Source organism: Elephas maximus, chromosome 4 (genome assembly GCF_024166365.1).
Source record: "Elephas maximus indicus isolate mEleMax1 chromosome 4, mEleMax1 primary haplotype, whole genome shotgun sequence".
Taxonomy (NCBI): domain Eukaryota; kingdom Metazoa; phylum Chordata; class Mammalia; order Proboscidea; family Elephantidae; genus Elephas; species Elephas maximus.
The window spans coordinates 129114266-129135802 of NC_064822.1; the positions used below are offsets into that span (position 1 = coordinate 129114266).

Genomic DNA, 21537 nt, shown 5'->3' on the forward strand with positions numbered 1-21537 from the left:
AAAGACAATAGTTTATTAACTGACACACACACTCATTCAATCCTTAAAAAAAGCATCTCTTAGGAGCTAATATGGAAAGATCTCAAAGAAAAACAGCAAGGCCCAGAGTAGTTTGTATAGTACTGTGATGTCATTTAGTGGCATCATCCACAGGTACTTTTTCTCTCATTCATGAGACTAACTCCATTAGCAACAGCTGTGAAGATGAAGAGCATTTTATTCAGCTTACTTATAAATGAAAAGAAACTTTAAGGTACTGATAACAGTTACCACTAGGGTTATTCTCTTTACATCAAATAATTCCTTCCATTGACCCTTTCTAGATTCATCTTGATTTCCATATATTACAATGGGCTTCTTTTAGAGAAAAAACATATCAAAATCCTTCATTCTTTAAGAGCAGGAAGTTGATCACTTCATAAATCTAACAATCGCTTGTCATTTCCTCAATAGCAATTGAAACATTGGAGAATTTTTGTATTTAACAAAAATATGCCCGATGAAACACAGTCAGGCAACGAAGTTTGAAGAAGGGAGATACAAAGATGAGTAAGGCATAGTAAATACAATCCCAGTCTAATTCGGGGACAGACAGGTACACAAAGAACACAGGGAATGAATAGAAAGTAGGAAGCAAGGAAGGGACTGAAAGTTAGTGCCCCCGTATTCTGAAAATACTTTTAAATGTAGTGCCAGGAATTTTGATCCAAAACTGGGGATTAACGGGTAGGCAGGAGAGACAGGAGCTGCTTTTAATTTCCATCCTGGGAAACACCTGATCTAGAGGCCGTTTCACTTTCTCTTTTGTTCTGCCCCGGGTAGCTGAATCCATGCCAGGAGTTCTTTGAGAAGCCTAACATTTGCTAGAGATCAGTTTCCAAAAAGGTAAGTGATTCGGTATCTGCTGTCTTTAGAACTTTCAGGCTTTCTCTTTTTTCTTCGTTGATTCAGAAACCGGAGTAAAGCTGTTTCAGAAAAAAAACAAAACCAAACCCGTTGCCATCCGGTTGATTCCAATTCAGAGTAGAGCTGCTCCGTAGTTTCCAAGGAGCACCTGGTGGATTCGAACTGCCTACGTTTTGGTTAGCAGCTGTAGCACTTAACCACTACACCACCAGGGTTTCTAAAGTACTATTTTATCGAGAGTGTGACATCAGCCTCGTGTTAGCAATATATATATGATTTTCTCCGCAAGAAAAATACCTTGCAAAGCAACTGAAATTTCAGTTTCCACACTTAGACACATTCTTTTTAGTTCTCTAATTTCTTCTGGGGTCACGCTTACCGTGGGCTTTCCCTGTTAAACCTTGAACTCAGTCTTTGCCAAAAAACAGCCTGACAACTGCTTTCTTTTGCGTTTTTCCATAGGTATTCACTGCCTTTTCCTTTGAATGAATCTGATTGCACAACTAAAAAAAAAAAAAAAAGACTAAATTAAATCAATGGATTCTGCTTTAGAAGCAGAATTGCTGATTCTTCACATTTATATCGCTAAGAGTCAAACCAGCAGGGTCTGCGATTAAGGCTTAACGATGAGCCAAGTGCAATTTGCCTCCAGACATTTAGCCATGGGATGCCTTTGTTTACAAGGGAGTGTCTGGCTTTTGAATCTGCAGGGCACCTTTTGGAGGGACTCCAGGTTCTCTTGGCAACAGGGATTTTGTGTGTGTGTGCGTGTGGGTGTGGGTGTGGGTGTGGGTGTGTGTGTGTGTGTGTGCGCGCGCGCGTGCACGTGCGCCTAAAGGACTCTTCTCCATACAAGGCCTCCGCTGAGTAAAGTAATTCTCAGTAGGGCATAAACCACTGCAAAGCCTCACATGCCCTGATAATACGTTGTATCTCAGCTGAACCAGACACGGGGAACAAAATTTGAGGACACAAAATTTCTTTCACTTACTTTCATTTCTTCTGTTATCTGGCAATTGCCTTCCATTCTTCACCGATTATCCCCTGTCTTGAATTACCATCCCTACAAAAGAACTCACAGTGACACAGATTTTTCTGGGATTGCTAACTCTGCGGATGTGCCAGCATTATTTTTCTGACCACTTAAGACCAGATGCCATGTGTTAAAGCCAGGTCAGAGGGCACTACCCACTGGCCTACCTAAAAACCTCATAAATCTTCACACTTTAGCAAAAATAAAATTTGGAATATTCTTTTATCATATAGTTAATGTATATGTACTTTAATAACTGGTCAAGACTAAATCACCGTTATTATTCCTTCTGACGTTACTGTTCTTTCTGTAAAGCTATATCAAGTATCAACAAGGGACTAAGAGCTTTTCAGAATGTAAAGTTAGTTTTTCTCTCTTTGTTGTTGTTGTTAGTTGCTGTCCAGTTGATCCCAAATCATCGTTGACCCCAAGTGTGCAGAGTAGAACTGCTCCATAGGGTTTTCAAGGCTGTGACCTTTTGGAAATAGATCGCCAGGCCTGTCTTCCAAGGTGCCTCAGGGTGGGTTCTAACTGCCAGCCTTCCAGTTAGTAGTCGAATGCTTAACCATTGGAGCTACCCAAGGACTGTCTCCTTAGTGGCTTATAATTGTTGGTTCCTTTAAGAAGTTTTTTATATAAATTATAAATGAATTTATAAAATCTTAGTACCATGTTGTTCATCCTCCAGTCTTTCAAATTTTATTAATTGAATTAACGATGTCTTACAATTTAGAAAGTGGTAGGCTCAATTGTAAAAAACTACATATAAATTTAAACAAATTGATTCAGTATCATTGAACACTACCTAGGGGTTAAGTTTTAGAAACTGTGCCTATTTCAATTCATCATGAATGTGGCAGATACTGAGGACTCACATTCCAAATCCCTTCCGGCCTCTTTCTCATATACTGCAGAAGCTAGAAAGCTGAAACCTACCTTTCCTAGACCCTTTTACAGCTGAGGTTCAGGTGTAGCTAACATTCTGCCAATCAGAAGCACTTGCCTGAAGGCTAGTTAGAAGAAAGGCAGAACACGAGACACCTATTATGATGGTATTTATCATGGCGGAGGCAGCAGCAGCAGCAGCAGCGTGGTCCTGGAGCTGGCAGCTGAATCAGCAGCTTCCTACTCACAGCAGAGGTGATACGGTTCTGGAGCCAGTGATTGTAGCAGGCAGCTATTTGAGGCAGCTCAATTCAGCAGGCAGCTTCCTGGTTCTACAACTTCCTGACTGCAAGCTCCTTTAGTGAGTCTGATCTGTGATGTGGCCCTAAAGTCTGCTTCTTCAGCCCTCCCAATGATTCTGTAAACCACTTGTATCAATCATCTATTGTCACAACAAAGGAGCCCTGGTGGCTCATTGATTAAGCTCTTGGCTGCTAACCAAAACATAGGTGGTTCGAACCCACCAGAAGCTACTTGAGAGAAAGACGTGGCAACCTGCTTCCATAAAGATTACATCTTGGAAACCCTATGGGGCAGTTCTATTCTGTCCTATAGGGCTGGTATGAGTCGGAATCTACTCAATGGCAACAGGTATTTTCATAATAATGCTATGTAACAAACCACCCCAAACACAGTGCTTTAAAACAATAACCATTTTTTATTGCTCATAAATCTATAGTCAGCTGGCTAGTTCTGCAGATCTTAGCTGAGCTTACTCATGCTTTTGGGGCCCATCCATGGATTGGCTAGAGACCACTTGGTCTCTGATGGCCTCAGCTAGGACAGCTCCTCTCTGCTCTGTGTGGGCTCTCACCTTCCAGCAGGCTAGCCTGGATTGTTCTCATGGTAGATAGAGGAAGGCTTCCAAGAGGAAGAGCAGAATATGCCAGACTTCTTAAGGATTAGGCTTAGAAGTGGTACCTATCACTTCCCTCACATTCTGTTGGCCAAAACAAATCAAAAGGCCAGCCCAGATTCAAAGGGGTGGGGAAATAGATTCAACCCCTGGATGAGAGGAGTTCAAAGTCACATTATAAAGGACGGGTGAAGAATTGGGGCTATCACTACAATAAATCTACCTCACCATTGAATACCCCCAAAATACTCTTTCTGTTGTTTTTTTTTTTTTTTTTAGTTTTGTTTTTAATTGTACTTTAGATGAAGGTTTACAGAACAAATTAGTTTCTGATCAGTTAGTACACACATTGTTCTATGACATTGGTTAACAACCCCACAACATGTCTTCCTCTCCCTTCTCAACCCTGGGTTTCCTATTACCAGCTTTCCTGTTCCCTCCTGCCTTCCAGTCCCTGCCCCAGGGCTGGTGCGCCCCTTTAGTCTTGTTTTGTTCCATGGACCTGTTCAATCTTTGGCTGAAGAGTGAACCTCAGGGATGGCATCATTACTGAGCTGAAAGGGTGTCCGGGGACACCCTTTCTGTTTTAAATGTTGTTGTTCCCAGTTGCCATCAAGTCAGCTCCCACTGATGGCAACCTTATGTGTAAGAGAACAAAACATTTCCTGGTCCTGCGCAACTTTCATGATCATTGGTATGTTTGAATTCATTTTTGCGGCTATTGAGTAGTGCCTCCCAACCCAGGGGGCTCATCTTCCAGCGCTATATCAACACTATTCTGTCGTGATCCATGAGGTTTTTACTGGCTAATTTTTGGAAGTAGATCACCAGGGCTTTCTTCCTGATCTATCTTAATCTGGACGCTGCACTGAAACCTGTAAACCATGGGTGACCCTGCTCATATTTGAGATACCAGTGGTGTAGCTTTCAACATCATAGCAACATACAAGCCACCACAGTACAACAAACTGACAGATGGGTGGTGGCTGTTTTAAATAGCTTAAATGAATTCTGTCTTCTACAATTTAACCCTGACTAAATACAATGGTGGATCAGCACATACATTTATCTCCATTCCCTCTTAAAACCCCATAAAATGGCATTAAATTAATAAAACAGGTATAAACCCATGAGGTCAAAGAGAACAACAGAGAAGACAGCCACAAAACAGAGATATCAACAAATACTGGAGATTTGGAGAACAGTCTGTTGCAAGCTGAGTTCTCTTGGAAGCAGGCCCTGAGATGAAGTTTAACGTATGAATGTTTATTAGTGAGGGCCTTGGGGTCAATACCTGTGGAAGGGAGGCTAAGGAAGCAGGATCAGGCAGAAGGAGAAGTCAAACTGCAAGGTAGATCTGACAACAGCTTCAGCCATTCCCATGGGAAGTCTGGAACTAAAATGGCCTGCCAGAGCTTTCCCACTTGGGCCAAAATGGGCCTACCTAGAAAGGGCATGGAGCCTGGTGGCACAGTGGTTAAGAGCTATGGCTGCTAACCAAAAAGGTCAGCAGTTCGAATCCACCAGCCCCTCCTCAGATACCCTATGGGGCAGTTCTGTTCTGTCCTATAGGGTTGCTGTGAGTGGGGATCGACTCGATGGCAACAGGTTTAACAGGAGGAAGGGCATGGCCTTGGGCAAGGTGGCTCTTTGCAGTAGAAGTAATCCCTGGAGGGACTGACAGAAGAGAGCGCTTCCAGCACTGACAGCAACACATCCTTCCTTGAAGAAGGATGTAGGCATTGCGTCGCTATAAACATGTTCCTACTAATCAGTCAGTGTTCCTAACCAGCAGCACACATTTGAAGCTATAGACAAAAATACCGCATCTCTGGAGGCAGGGCCAAATGGCAGAGTAGTCAGATGCTTTCTGTGGTCCCTCTTACAACAAAGACCCAAAAAAACAAGTGAATCAATTATATATGACAAGCTGGGAGCGCTGAATGTCAAAGGCAAAGTTGAGGAATCAGACTGAGCAGCAGAAGTTTGGAGAAACAGTTCAGAAGCAGCGAGGAGTTGCCAGACCTGACCCAGCTGGAACCAGCACCCCACAGGTCGGTTCCACTGCTGTGAGCAAGGTGAGGCAAGCAGTGGCGTTCAGGACACATTTTCCACATTGGGAGAGAACAAGTGGCAGAGAGTCTGCTCAACCCTCCAGAACAAGTAAGAAGTGGCCCTCAGTCAGCAAAAGATAAGTACCTGCATTTAACCTACCTCAAGGATCCAAAAATACCCCTTCAGGAAAAACCTCTCCCAATTATCTGCTCCCTTCCCGCTGTGCACTGGGTCCCAGTTGGCTGCATCCTCTAGGCCAGAAGAAGGACCCTGCACTCACCCTGAGCTATTCTCCTGGCCTTGGGGAGGGAACAAATTAACAAACAGAGAAAAAATAATCTGCCAGCTCCCCTAAGCCAGGAATTCAGGGCAGAAACAGCTCCTTTGCCTAAGCACAAACATAACAGGGTCCACGGACTTTGAATGCCTTTCACCCCTGAATAGACTGGTGTGGGCCCTTTTCAACAGGGTAGGCCCTCATTAGCACAGTACAACAAGGTATATTCCTGAACTCTAACTTCAACTGTTTCAGCTAAATGGTGGAAAGGTAGGCTCGTGATATTTGACACTGCTTGACTATTAAGCAGGGTCCTCACCTACCCACATCATGGACCTGAGGGCTGGTGGCTCCAGCCATGACACCTAGCCACCCACGACAGGGGTCCAAGAATAAGTGCTGCCTCCCAGTCCTTACAACCAACAGCATTGGGTGCCCATAGTCCGGCTGCAAAACCCACCCACCTACACACTCTAGGAAACAGGGACATGCTTTCCTCACAGACACTCAGGGGCAGTTGTCAACCCCCTGCCTTGCTCAGCACATGACCCCTTACTGCAGCCAGATACCTGTGCCTACACTCACCCCTGATTGTCTAGGACTGTAGGTGGGAGCCTGCACTGCACACGTGGTGACTGACCACCTGGACACCTGAACTAAATTCATACAAGAAAAGTGAATGGACTCCTGGGCTTACATACCTAGTAAAAGCTCTAACCACCTGGTGACAGGATGCTACAGCTTCAAAGGCACCAAGAGTCAAACTAGCTCACTTGAGCAGCCTATTTGAGCATATCAAAACAACACAAAACAAAACAAGAAGCTAGGACACAGTAAGCTAACATAAAATAAATAAATGTAATAACTTATTGATGGCTTGGAGACAACAGTCAATATCAAATCACATAAAGAGGGAGAACACAATGGCTTCAGCAAGCTCCCAAAATAAAGAATCAAGAAATCTTCCAGGTAAAGATAACTTCCTGGAATTACCAGAGGTAGAATACAAAAGATTAATATACAGGACTCTTCAGGAGATCAGGAAGGAGATCAGGAAAAACACAGAACGAGATAAGCAGCACACAGGCAAAGTATTAGAGAAACCTAAGCAGATTAGACAAGAGCATAATGACAAATTTAATAGGCTGCAAGAATCCAGAGAGACATCAAACAGAAATTCGAAAGATTAACAATAGAATTTCAGAAGTAGACAATTCAATAGAAAGTCGTAACAGCAGAATTGAGGCAATGGAAGTCAGAATTAGTGAGATTGAAGACAAAGCACTTGGCACCAACATATTTGAGGAAAAATCAGATAAAAGAATTCAAAAAAATGAAGAAACCCTAAGAATTATGTGGAACACTATCAAGAGGAATAACCTAGGGTCATTGGAGCACCAGAACGGGGGAATAACAGAAAATACAGAGAGAATTGTTGAAGATTTTTTTGGCAGAAAACTTCCCTGATATCATGAAAGATGAGAAGATATCTATCCAAGATGCTTATTGAACCCCACACAAGGTAGATCCCAAAAGTAAGTCACTAAGACATAATCAAACTTGCCAAAACCAAAGATAAAGAAAGAATTTTAAGAGCAGCTAGGGAATAAATGAAAAGTCATCTACAAAGGAGAGTCAATAAGACTAAGCTCGGATTACTCAGCAGAATCCATGCAGGCAAAAAGGCAATGGGATGACATATATAAAGCCTTGAAAGAAAAAAATTGCCAACCAAGAATTATATATCCAGCAAAACTTCCTCTCAAATATGATGGCAAAATTAGGACATTTCCAGACAAACAGAAGTTTAGGGGATATGCCAAAACCAAACCGAAATTACAAGGAATACTAAAGGAAGTCCTCTGTTTAGAAAGCCAATAACAACCCAGAACTATAACACAGGACAGAGCAACCACATATCAACCCAGATAGGGAAATCACAAAAATAAATCAAAGCTAAAATGCTCAAAACAGGGAAACAGAGACACCATTATGTAAAAGATGACAACATTAAAACAAAAAAGAGGGACTAAAAATGTAGTCATAGATCTTTCATATGGAGAAGTCAAAGCGATATAAAGAAATAAAAGATTGGTTTAAACTTAGAAAAATAGGGGTAAATATTAAGATAACCACAAAGGAAACCAACAATCCTACACATCAAAATAAAAAACAAGAAAAACATAAAGACTTAGCAGATACAAAATCAACAACAATGAAAAAGAGGAAAAGAAAATATATAAAGAAAAACGACTCAGCACAGAAAATTGAGTGGAACCAAGAAAATGTCAACAACACACACACACACACACAAAAGACATCAAAATGACAGCACTAAAAAAAAAAAAAAAAAAAACCTATACCTACCAATAATTACGCTAAATGTAAATGGACTAAATGCACCAATAAAAAGACAAAGAGTGGCAGAATGGATTAAAAAAACACAATCCATCTATATGCCACCTACAAGAGACACACCTTGAACTTAAAGACACAAACAAACAAAAACTCAAAGGATAGAAAAAAATACACCAAGCAAACAGCAATCAAAAAAGAGCAGGAGTGGCAATATTAATTTCTGAAAAAATACCCCATCCCTGCTGGAGCCTAGTCTCACTACAGGACTAGTTTCCAAACCTTCACGAGTGAAGGAAGGTACCTGTCAGTACTAGTTCCTTTTGTTACAGTACAGGGATCTGGATCAAACACCGCCTCTTCCTCTCAAGTTTCTACCTTAGTAAAGAACTGACTCCTGGCATTCCCCAGTTGCCTTGAAAGAATCCCTCTTAAACCTTTTCATCCCTTAGTTCTGGCTCACAGCTCCCAGAGACAAACCACAAGCTGTGAATCTTGCTGTGCCCTTTCCATTCTCTAACTGGTCTTCCCTAGCTGACCCTAGAATGGTGGTTATGTTTTGCCCCCGGGACAGACCATTCACAGCCTTGTGCTTCCAGAGACTGTGGTGGCGTTGGTGCCATTCAAACAACTAGGAACACCAGATCCAGGGGCCAGCAGGACTTTCTGCTCACGAATTCAGCAGGCAACGGAAGGATGGGAGTTGGGGATAGAGAGAAGCACAGAACCACAGCCATGGAGAGGAGCAAGGAAAAAAGGAACTTGGGCCTGAGGAGTTGGATCCAAGATGTGTCTTTTTACCTATGTGAATAAAAAAGGCAATATTAAGGAAAATTGTCAATATTAGAGAACAAAGAGGAGAAAAAATTAGTTCTCTAAAATTAATTCCAGTTGTAGTCGTTTATGAAGTGGCTACTACCACTGATGTCTGATTACCATGTGGCACAGTAATAATTGTATGTGTCCTAAAGTGTGTCATAAAGCTGATTAGAAAGCTGAATTCTACAAGAATACGGACAGACAGTCTTTAGGGTTTGTTACTTTTTCCTTGTGAGCCTCAACTCACCCCATAACCCTAGAGGGCACGTTATTCAGAGGCAACTTAACTCTGATGAGAGAAGACTCTGGAATAGATCCATGTTTTAAATAAACATTCTCTTTGCAATATAAAACACTTCCTTATTTGAAATGTGCTCTTCTCGTGATTGTGGGCTTCTATTGCTCAGGAGACAGATGCTGTCCGTTTTCAAAACATACTTCATCTTAGCCAAATGCAGTAAGGTATGTGCAAGCACTGTGAATTGAAAAGCACTAAAGAAATGTGAACAGTTATTAGATTATTAAGAAAGGTCTCCTTTTGTACTACTCCTCATCTTCACTGTTCCTAAACAATGGAACTCACAGAGTTGGACATTGTTAATCTCAAGTTTGTTCTAAACAATACCTTTTCTTTTTATTATTATTGTTATCGGCTAAGAGCTACTGAATGTTTGCTTCATGTCTTAAGACTTTATATGCTATATCAGAATGGTTCAGTTAGGAAAACAGAGCCACTCTAAGTGGTACAGGGAATCAGGGGCTTAATATCGAAATTAGAGGGTACATGAATGTGAGAGGACCTGGGGAGTGAAGATCAGGAAAGCAGCAGTTGGAGAACTGGAGAAATAGTCGCTGATGATTTCAGCCTGAAGCCCAGGGGTGTGGGTAGAGAAACTCGAGTTCCACTCCTGCCATAACCACAGAGCGGAAGCTCACAGAGAGGGCTGTGGGCCTGCATCTGATGAAGCTCTCAACAACCATCACCCCAAGAACAGTGGTCTCCCCTCCCTTCTGCCTTCAAGTCTTGCAGAAGTCACAAACTCAAAGTCGCATTCACAAACTCCAACCCGGAATCACATGGGAAGTGGCATTCTAGAAAAGATAGTTCCCAGCCTTAGACAGGAGTGAGGTTGGTAGTGCCGAGTTGCCAACAAACAATCCAGGGCATAGACGATTCTGATATCTAGGAGGTGGGTGTTAGTGTAAACTTTTTTTGGCAGATAAAATTATGAGATGCTAAATAACATGCCTGAGGTTACATGTTAATAGGTGGCAGAGTTAAACCTCAAACCCAGGTCTGTCTGATGCCCACGATCATATTTTTAACAACTATCCTCAAACAACCCTTCAAAATCTGCATAAATACTGATTGTCTGTCATAGTATCTTAATATTATGTCCCTGTCTCTGTGATACCAGCGGTATGTGTTTTGATGATTCTAGAACATTGTGGGTAAGAGATACAGATCTCAGAATTAAGCAATGTGTCAAGAAATGCATACCAAGCTGGGGCACTTCCGCTGCCTTTGGTAGCAAGTGAACTGTTAGACAGACAGCTGTTAAGAGCTACATTATCAGAAAGTTCCTTTTCTTCCTCTAGTTGAGGAAAAACTAATAACCTCGCTCTTCGGTTCTGCAGTCTTCTCATGTACTGTGCCCTACACAGTGCTTCCTTGAATCCTCTTTCTAGAGAAAGGGAAAGATATGCCTTCCATTACCTCAAACCAAGTGAGAAGAGTCTCAAGAGAACCATTTGGAAAGATTGATAAGTGCTGCCTAGACTTTGCAAAACACAACAGAACAGCTATTGTCTAATTTCTGCCTGCGAAAGATCAAAGGTGAAAGATTGTGGCTGGAATTGATGGTTTAATGGCAGAATGAAGAGAGGTGGTGCATTAGGAACAAATTATACTTTTCCTGCAGTGGGACAAGAATGTATGAGTTCCTAAGGGCCAAGTTGAACAGGCAGGAGGAAGCCTGGGGTCATGTTAGATCCTACCTAAGAATATTACCTGAGGGGAAACGTGACCCCACAGTGGTCCAGGTGCTGAAAGCCAGATGGTGGGTGGCCATTGGGGAACAGCACCGCCCATATCACTGGAACCACAGTCAGAGGTCTGCAGTGGGCAGAACTCCAAAAAATCCCTCAAGAGAAAAAGCCAGCAATTGTGCACCTGTCACATCCAGAGGAAATCATCAGATTACAAACTGTACAAACTACAAAAGGCCTATTCATTAATCCCCTCTCTTCCTGAGCTGATCCCTGGAAAGGTCAGAAATTTTTTTTTAAGTAAAGAATAGCTGGAAGGATAAGGTAAAGCAAGGAAGCGGAGAAGAAGTCAATTATTCCTCTCTTCCTGACTGTAGGTATCCAAGCCCCAGTCAGGCACAAGGTTGGGAGTGGGAGGAGGGGAAAGAAGGAAGAGAAAAGGAAGCTGGATCAGAGTTTTATACTACATGAGAACTTTATGATCACTAAAAGGTGGCTATTCTTGTGACTAATAGTGAGTGACGGATTTTTTGTTGTCGTTGATCTATCTAAGAGTGACTGAGTAAATGAGGAACCTAGCTGAGATTGCATCCAGGCTTGGGATTTAATAGGGAGGAATGAAAAGAATAATATAGCTTTGCTGTATTGAGTCCAGCTTGTACAGTAAAGTAACTATACCAATATAATAGGGACAATGGGAGAACATGAAAGGACTCTCAGAGTTTTAATAATAATTAAAAATATTATTAAAAGTCAACATAATATAATATATAATATAAGAATTAGAAAATAAATTTGAGGACACCTCCTAGATCGCTAATTTTAGATCAGGTGATCAGAAAATGTCTGCTAAGATGACATTTGAGCAGAGGGAGTGAGTTATATGGACATGCTAGTAGGTAAGCACAGCAAGGACAAGGATCTTGGTCCATCTTGTTTACTGATGTATCCCAACTGCCTAGAACAGTGCCTGGCACATAGTAGACACTTAAGAAGTACTTGCTGAATGAATGAATCAAGACATAGGGAATAGCATAGGCAAAAGCCCTGGGACAGGGACAACCTTAGCTTGTTCAAGAATGCCAGTGTAGCTGGGCAGAGAAATATGTAAGGGAAATGGTAGGTGGTGACCTTGTAGGGCATGGTAAAGACTTTGGATTTTATTCTGAGACAGATGGAAATCCGTTGCAAGGTTCTGGACGTAAGAGTGGCATGATACAACTTACGTTGTAAAAGAACTACCCTTGCTGCTGTGAGGAAAATAGACTGTAAGAGGGCAAGGATGGGAGTAGGAAGACCACGCTAGTCCAGGCAAACAGTAATGGCGGCATATAGTAGGGTAGTATCAGTGGGGGTGATAAGAAGTGATCAAATTATTGATAGACCACAAAGAACTGACAAGAGTTACTGAAGAATTAGATGTCATACGAGAGAGAAAAAGAAAAATTAAGGAGGAAACCAATGTCTTTGGCCTAAACAACTGGAAGAATGGAGTGGCCACTCACTGAGGGAAAAACTTTTAAGGAAACTCGTTGCAAGGGTAGGAAATTAGGCTTTATTTCGGGCTTGTTAAGTTTGAAATTCCTAAAAGACAGAGATACTAAAGAGCCAGCTGGAGTCCAGGGTAAAGACTGGGCTAGAGATGCAAATTTGGGAGTCAATCTCAGAAAACTGGAAAGAAAAAGATGTTTCTAAAAAGTGAAAAAAAAAATAAGGCTAAATATAAAGGTTTAGGAATTAGATTGGCGTACCAATTCTCAACAGCAATGCTAATAACTAGGAAGTAGTGCTTCAAAAGGCAGAGGGAATATTTTTCAAACTTGGAAATCTATATCCAGTCAAAATAACAATCAAGGGTAAAAACACAATAAAGACATTTTTCAGACACACAAGGACTAAAAGATTCTTTCCATGAACCCATTCTCAGGAAGCTACTGAAGTATGTGCTCCATCAAAACAAAGGCGTAAACTAAGAAAGAGAAAAATGCATGATTTAAGAAACAAGGATTCCAAGACAAATTTTAAAAAAGACAAAAGAAATTCTGGGGTGATATAGAAGGATAGCTGGCATCAGGTCTAGAAATTAATGCATCCGGAGCATTGAATTCTCCAGGAGAGATACGTGCAAGGTAAAAGAAAACACACGGCCAATAATCATCAGACACATCAGAAAACTCGGTTGAGTTCATTTTGTAATAACAATGGCTTAGTTACAAGTAATATTTACATATTCATAATAATGAAAACCCCAGATATTGGATTTAACTAAAAAAGTATTTAGGGAACTTTGAAGGGGCCAATTAAACAGCATTTTTCTTCCCTAAGTTCTGCAACTTAGAAATAAGGCATAGTAGTTGGAGTATGGGAGCTAAAATATCATCTTTGTTACTATTAGAAGCTACATTGGCAGATATGGCTTTTATCTTCAGTAAATGTGTGTGCTAATACTGAACTACTGGGAATTACACAAATTTACCACCTAGTCACAGGCAGCACAGGGCTGGAGCAGGCCCTTGCCTTGCCCCCTACACCCACCCCAGGGTAAAGGCTGCCCCTGGAGGAACAAAATGGAATCAAGCTCCCTGGGGGATGCCAGGTCTCAAGGGACTATGTATCATTCTCCTTCCAAAGCAGCCAATCAGTTAAGGCCCAGAGGGCTACAGAAAGGACAAGATTGGTATAGCTACTGAAGTTTCCTCCACAAGATAGGAAACATAGGAGTGGGCAATAAGCATGCCCACCTATCACTGCTTTAAAAATGTATCAAGATGATGAGTGCCTCAAGGGTAATATAAGACAACTAAATATTTTCTAGGAGGAAGCTGTTGCACAAACGACCCAGAGACTTACACCTTTGTGCTACATGTCAGATATAAAAAAGGGTTTATTGGGGAAAAACTTATAAGCAGAGAAGCAGTAGAGCACAGGCAATCCTCTGAATTGCATTATTCATGTAGACAGTGTACAGGCACCATGGCTAGTATTCCAGTAGAAAGGGGTCCCACCCTGTTGATGCTCTACTTTATAGGTCCAAAGGGCCAGAGAACATCTCTGAAACGATAGGTGCAACCTGGTTGGAGACATGGCCTTGTTAGAAAGGAGAAGATGCCTGAACCTACAGCCGGGTCATCCTGTTCTATCAAGCTAACTCAGATGTGTGAGCCACCTCTGTTAAGGTGCCATCCAGATTTAACCCCCATCAGAAGTCAACAGATGAAATTGAAAACTGAAAAAAACAAAAAATAAAGAGATAAGCCTACCATTTAGAAATACAAAAAAAAAAGCAAATACCAAAAGAAACACCTAGAAAAGTTAAAAGTAGGTACCCCTGAGAAGGGGGCTCAAGGGTAAGAAAAGGGACAGCTGTTACTGCACCCTCTCCTCACTTACCGACATGGTTAGTTTCCAAAGACCAGGTCATTATACAAAATCAGTGTTGCATGAAAATGGAGGCTGACTACATCAGATCACAAAATGGAGGACATCATTATATAATGGCCAAATTATATTATTACATAACTGCCAAATTACATTATTACATAACTGCCAAACCACTAAGAATCATGGCCCAGCCAAGTTGATACATAACTTCAATCATCAAAGCCAATGTTACTCTTGCCTCGCACCTCAGCATTTGTTACTACCCAGACGTATGTCATTAACGTGCAAAATAGTCAGATAGTAGATTTTTTTACTATTGTTGTCAATGTGAAATGTCGGATAACGAGATAGTTGATAAGTAAGGAGAAGGCGTGTATTTTGTTATAGGCCTTGTAACACTGACTTTAATATGTGCATGCATTTTCTTTTCTAAATAAATAAATTTAGAGGGAAATTACATATTCAGTTTTATCTACCTCAATATACCTATCTTAAGGGCCAGATGAGTGAACAGATTTTAAGACCTCCTTCCAACCCTGAAATATAACAATCCGGTAGTTCTCTCCTTACAGGGTTCAAGTAAAAGCTATTGATCCTCCCCTTCAGGACTCCTGCAGGACCTTTTTTTATCTACGCGTATTCCCTCTTTTTTCTGCATTGTCAGTCTCCCTCTTTCCTCTGGCTTCATGAGGTCTATTGTTGCTGTTAGCTGCCGTCTAGTTGACCCCCACTCATGGTGCCCATACACAATGGGATCGGATTGTTGTGAGGTATATTGTTGTTATCGAGTTGATTCCGACATACGGATTTCTTGATTGTAATCTTTAAGAAAGCAGATCACCAGGTCTTTTCTTCCATGGTAACACTGGTGGATTCGAACCACCAACCTTTCAGTTAGCAGCCAGTTGCAAACTGCTTTTGCCACCCAGGCTTCTTGTTGTTGTTAATCGCCGTCAAGTTGATTCCATCTCATGGTGACCCAATGTGTGTGGGGAAGAACTGCTCCACAGGATTTTCAAGGCTGTGACCTTTCGAAAGCCACCTAGGCTAGATCTTCCTTATTTTACGGGGGGGTGGGGGAGGGAGACAAACGAGTCCTTCATTTGACCATTTTGCTCTTTCTTCTTTATTTCCCTTACAAAACTCTGCCACTTCTACTACCAGTCACTGATAGAGCTCTCACTGCTTAACCCTGCTTTCCATCTCCACACCCCTCACCAAACCAGCCCTTCCAAGGCCAAGCCAGTGGCCTGTTCTCTAATCTCATCCACCCTCACTGGGGCTCAGTGGCTGACTCCTCATCGTGGGCCTCCCCCAGGAATCACTCTTGGCCATCTCCTCTCCTATCTGCATGCTTTCTCCCTCAAAACGCTCACCCATTCTCGTAACTGCCGTTAACACTTCTGCACCGATGACTCCTAACAGTGATTTTCCATCTGCACTTCTCGTCAGAGTTTGGATTTCCTGAGAGGTAACTAAGTGAAGTGGTGGTCCTGCATAAGCACTGGAATCAGACGGCTTGGGTTTAAACCCCACTTTAATTGTATAAACTTGGCATGGTATGTAAACTGTCGTGCTTTGTAAAATGGAGATAAGAACCATTTCCATGAAGATTAAATGAGTTTTTATGTGTGATACAAGCAGTGCCTGGCATAAAGTACACACTCAATGACAGCTATCATTAGTAAAGATCGCACCATCAGTGCAAACTCCAAAGTCGTCACTCGCTTCTCTCCCTCTTTATCCAATTCTCCTCTGCTTTTTCCATTATCTCTAATTCTCAGACCCACAGAATGGAGCATTTGTTATAATCTTTGACTTATCCTCTACTTCAATTCCAGTCAGTCCACAGACAGATCTTGCTAATTTTCCTACTAATTTTTTCCATTGAAATGCCACTTAAATCTTTCCTCTTTGTCCCTTTGCTTCCCATCCCTCTGTCCCCACCTCTGGTCTGTGCCCCATCTCCTCACACTAAGATAGCCAGAGAAACAACCTCCTCGTTAGTCTCTGTGGACTCAGGCCTCCCCCCACAACCATGAAAATCTTCTTGATGTCCCCTTCTACTGGTCTCTCCCTCACTCAGAAACTTTTGGTACTCCATTTCTATTCCCATCAGGTGGAGACTCCTCTAAGTTTCTAGAACTTCCATAATCTGTTTCCCTTCTGTGCCATTTTATATCCATCCACCTGCCTTGCCAGCTGTGTCTCCCCATTGCCCAGGACTGTGACATGCTCTTCCTGTCCTCTCTGCTTTCTCCCTTGTTGTTCTCAGGTGGAATGCCCTCCTCACTTTTCTCCACCTATCTCAGTCCTGCTCTTCAGTCCAGCTCAAGCTCAGCATTCTCACTAAAGTGCATAAACCCACTTGACCTCATTCTTCCTAGTTACTACAGCACCTAAAACCAGCATGCAATCCTGATAACATATAGCTACGTAGTATTCTGTGTCATTTCAAATATGTAAGTCATTTTTGTATGTATTGTATTATAAGGTCCTAGAAGGTTGTGATGTTTCCCTATCCTTCCATGTCCCTGGCCCTTCCCAACCCCCTGCCACCATGTAGCCAGCAAAGCCATAAGTAAATAGTAAAGACTCACAAAACCTTGGTGATAACATAAAATAATAATGTACACTGTACTACATATCAAGTACTGTTCTAAGGGGATTTATATATATTAATTTGTTTAAATCTCACAAGAATTCTATAACATAAAAATATTATAATACCCATTTTACAGCTAAGGATACTGAGGCACAGACAAGTTAAGTAATTTGCTCTTGACTGATTGCTGACCTAGAGTAATCTTTACATATGGAGATATATGAAGGAATGTAAATTTAAATAATGTAGGAAGGCTATATTATTATTATTTTTTTAAAGTCTATTAAGACCTAAGGGAAATAAAAAACAAAGGCTCACTCTTCAATGACATGAAATAGCTGTATTTCTAGATTGTGAAGGGAAAGGGATAAGCAGTGATCACATTGTTTTAAAAAGATGCAATGTGCCATTTCTTCATGTCTCTGATTGTAAAGGAATTACAGGAAAGACCGAAGAAAGCGTCTGCTCCCACCTTACATTTTATAGGTGAGGACACTAGGATTGCTCTGAGAGCTCACCCAACCACAGCCAGCAGTCCATTATGAAACGAGCATCTGTGCAGTTTGGCACCTGCCTTTGCCCTAGACGGAGACACTTGTTTGTGTGATACACTCTGAAAGTCACGTGCTGCTCCCCTTTGCCTTGTCCCGAGGAACAATTTGCATACACACAAATAAAGAAGTGCTATACTAACTGACATCTGTTTTAAAATCAAGTATTCTCCACAAATAACAGTTTGCCTGCACCTACCTGAACTCTAGGACTTCACTCTTCAGAAGAGAGTGCGAAGGGGCTGAGTGATCCCTCGCCGGCCAAGAAGCCAGCACTCTTAACGCTGAAAACAACATTCCCAGAAGCTGGGCTCTCTCTTCCAACACTCATCACCTCCCATGTGTGAAGGAAAAACTGTAGCCAGTCTCCAGGATGGTAAGTCACAGGGTTGAACAAATTAGTTATTTTCCTGTGGCCTAAGTAGGGCTAGGAGGCCTGGTGGCACAGTGGATAAGAGCTATAGCTGCTAATCAAAGGGTTGGCAGTTCAAATCCACCAGCTGCTCCTTGGAAACCCTATGGGGCTGTTATGGATTGAATTATGTCCCCCCAAAAGTGTGTGTATCACTTTGGCTGGGCCAAGATTTCCAGTATTATGTGGTTGTCCTCCATTTTGGGATTGTAATTTTATGTTAAATTGAGTGTGGGATTGTAACATCCTTACCCAGGTCACATCCCAGATCCAATGTAAAAGGAGTTTCCCTTGGGTGTGGCCTACACCACATTTTATCTTACAAGAGATAAAAGGAAAGGGAAGCAAGCAGAGAGTGGGGGACCTCAAACCACCAAGAAAGTACTGCCAGGAGCAGTGTAATCCTTTGGACCTGGGGTTCCTGTGTGGAGAAGCTCCTAGTCATGGGAACACTGATGAGAAGGCCAACAGAAAGAAAGCCTATCCCTGAGGCTGATGCCCTGAATTTGGACTTTTAGCCTACTTTACTGTGAGGAAATAAACTTCTCTTTGTTAAAGCCACCCACTCTTGGTATTTCTGTTATAGCAGCACTAGATAACCAAGACGGGGCAGTTCTACTCTGTCATATACAGTCACTATGAGTTGAAATTGACTCAATGGCAGCAGGGTTTTTTTTTCTTTTTTTTCTGGTTAAGTAGGCCTAAGTACCTCTTGGCTTTTTTTTCAGAGAAGGAGGGAAGAATATTGACCTGTTACCTCAGAAAACTCTGCCCAGTGAGAGGCCTGCCCTTTGGAGAGCCTGCCCTGGTTGCCACTTCGGGGGCTTGCAAACCTGGTTTCTAAGTTCTTGCCTTAGCTTACAGTGGAGTGAAATGGGAATTCAGAAACCTTATGTCATGAATTGATTTATGTCCCCCCAAAAATGTGTGTATCAATTTGGCTGGGCCGTGATCTCTAGTATTGTAAGGTTGTCCTCCATTTTGTGATTGTAATTTTACCTTAAAGAGGATTAGGGTGGGATTGTAACACCTTTACCCAGGTCACACCCCTGATCCAGTGTAAAGGGAGTTTCACTGGGGTGTGGCTTGCACCACCTCTTATCTTACAAGTGATAAAAGGAAAGGGAAGCAAGTATAGAGTGAGGGACCTCCTACCACCAAGAAAGCAGCACCAGAAGCAAATTGTGTCCTTTGGACAAGGGGTCCCTGTGCCTGAGAATCTCCTCAACCAGGGGAAGACTGAGGACAAGGACCTTCCTCCAGAGCCAATGAAGAGAAAGCCTTCCGCTGGAGCCGATGCCCTGAATTTGAACTTTTAGCTTACTTTACTGTGAAGAAATAAATTTCTCTTTGTTAAAGCCATCCACTGGTGGTATTTCTGTTACAGCAGCACTAGATGACTAAGACACCTTGTAATATAATCAATGTTTTATAACACCTCATTGGTATTCAAATATATTTTTTTCTAAGCTTACATGATTTTCATATCAGTAGAAGACTTCAGATTTAATTTTATTAAAGACAGTTAGCATCACTTTGAAACAGTAGTTATTTATATGTCATTCTACCGCCAACAAGATATTTGTGTGAGGGGGTATTTCAGCTGCCACACACATTCTTAACCGACATTCAAGTGTATTATTGGCTATCTTGCCCCTAGCAATCTATTCTGCCTTAATGCTTCTATTCTCCAACAGTGCTGAAAGGGACTTGAGGTGTTACAGATACCAAAGGCAGCTAGCCAGATTAGGCAGAGAAACTGCAGGAAGCGTAGGTTGTGAGAGAAAAGTGAGTGTAGTTCCCCTGAGATAGGTGTGTGTTAGCGTAACCATGGTTTTTAATCTCCTCAGATACTCTCTCTATAACTATACGTGCCTTGAACAGTATGTTCAAAAGAAACACGATAATAGCTAACAGCTGGACTCTTTCCTAGCACTTTCTTATCAAGTCCCTTCTAGTTTGCCGCTTCCCAGAACAGAGTATCTCTGATGCTTAAGCCCAGAAGCTTGATTTATAAACTTAGCGTAGTGAGCCCTGTCAAAATTTTCTTACCAATTGGTTTGCACCATAAAATATGTATAGAGCAGCTATTGTATACCAAGATGACTAATTTTACCTCACTAGAACTTTCAGTTCGTTAACTTTCTCTTAGCCCTGGGAATTGTAATGTATTGTATTGTTTTTATCTAGGTAGTTGTCAGGTAGCCAGCTGCCACAGTGATAGCCATCTCTATCTGATTTCTTTGAGGCTACAAGTCACATAATAAAGTGGAATCCATATCTTTTATCCACCTTGGGTAAAGAACAGAAAAGACACTGTCTACAACTGGTCTAACACCTGTGGGTTTTCTTTCATAAAAGCCAATGCCTAAGCTAAATCTTGGACCATGCGTAACCATTACAGTCCTATGGAACCCGTTGGTGCCAAGGCATTTGCTCTACAAGACAGGCTGGAACCAAGGTGTAATCAAGCCTTTCACTGGTCCCACTGGACTGGGCTATGACTCATCTCCCTTTCTTACCCAAATGGCACAGATGAATAGCAACTGAACAGCATCTTGTCTCCTGAAGAGTATAATTTTCTTAAATTACCACAAGGTACTAGTTCTGTGTTCACTTGCAGATTTTATAAGTCCAGACATATCTCAGAAAGGCCAAACAAATCTCAGGAAGCAACATACATATGGAGAAAGGGTTGGAATCCTCTTAAGGTGGTAGAATAGGCAGAGTCCTCCTCACGGTCACCTGCCTGGGAAACATGAGCCCCATAGACCTGAACAGACTGAGGCTCCAAGCAATGACACCACCTTTAGTTCTCAGGTTCACTTTACTGCCTAAATCCTTGTCACCTGCTTCTTCCCTAGGGGGGTGAGCTAATAGAGGACTGTTACACATCTCTCAGCAAATCCATCTGGTTCATTAAAATTTATCTTACCAATAACAGTGAGTCAAAAGATGGGAAGAGTGGTCTAATTTCTACAAGTCCCCCCAACTTCATGACAGAAAAAAAAAAAAAAAGCCCTAGCTTCCTCTTCACAGCAGCAGCAACCTGTAAGGTGATAGATTCTTTCCAAGTATGTAGATATGATCTAACTTGGGGCCAGTATTCATCTGGCTGTTCCTGATATTTTATTCAGGTTAAACTCAGAATGCTTCAGTCTCCCACTGAAAGTGACGTTCTTTCTTAATCTCCATAACCTGAAGGGAGTAAAAATCTTTTAGGCACACCCAAAAGGTAATAGTGCATTCACAATATAAACAAAAAATAGGAAGTCTTTATATTTTCCTGTTGGCTCCTGCTGAATATTTTAAGAATCCATGGGGATTGTGGTATTTCTTCATTTTTTTAACCA

The 21537-nt window shown here is 41.8% G+C and overlaps 2 long non-coding RNA genes across 2 annotated transcripts; one reads left to right on the forward strand and one right to left on the reverse strand.

Annotated features, from left to right (window-relative positions):
* The first annotated feature begins 759 nt into the window (after nucleotides 1–759).
* LOC126075766 (uncharacterized) lies at nucleotides 760–19619 on the forward strand. Its single transcript, XR_007517258.1, has 3 exons — nucleotides 760–885; nucleotides 17983–18148; nucleotides 18913–19619. It is a non-coding gene; the product is annotated as an uncharacterized LOC126075766 (long non-coding RNA).
* On the reverse strand, nucleotides 881–3550 carry LOC126075767 (uncharacterized). The gene is made up of 4 exons (XR_007517259.1): nucleotides 2876–3550; nucleotides 1898–1969; nucleotides 1286–1409; nucleotides 881–965 (listed from the first exon to the last, which is right to left on the reverse strand). It is a non-coding gene; the product is annotated as an uncharacterized LOC126075767 (long non-coding RNA).
* Nucleotides 19620–21537: the final 1918 nt, after the last annotated feature.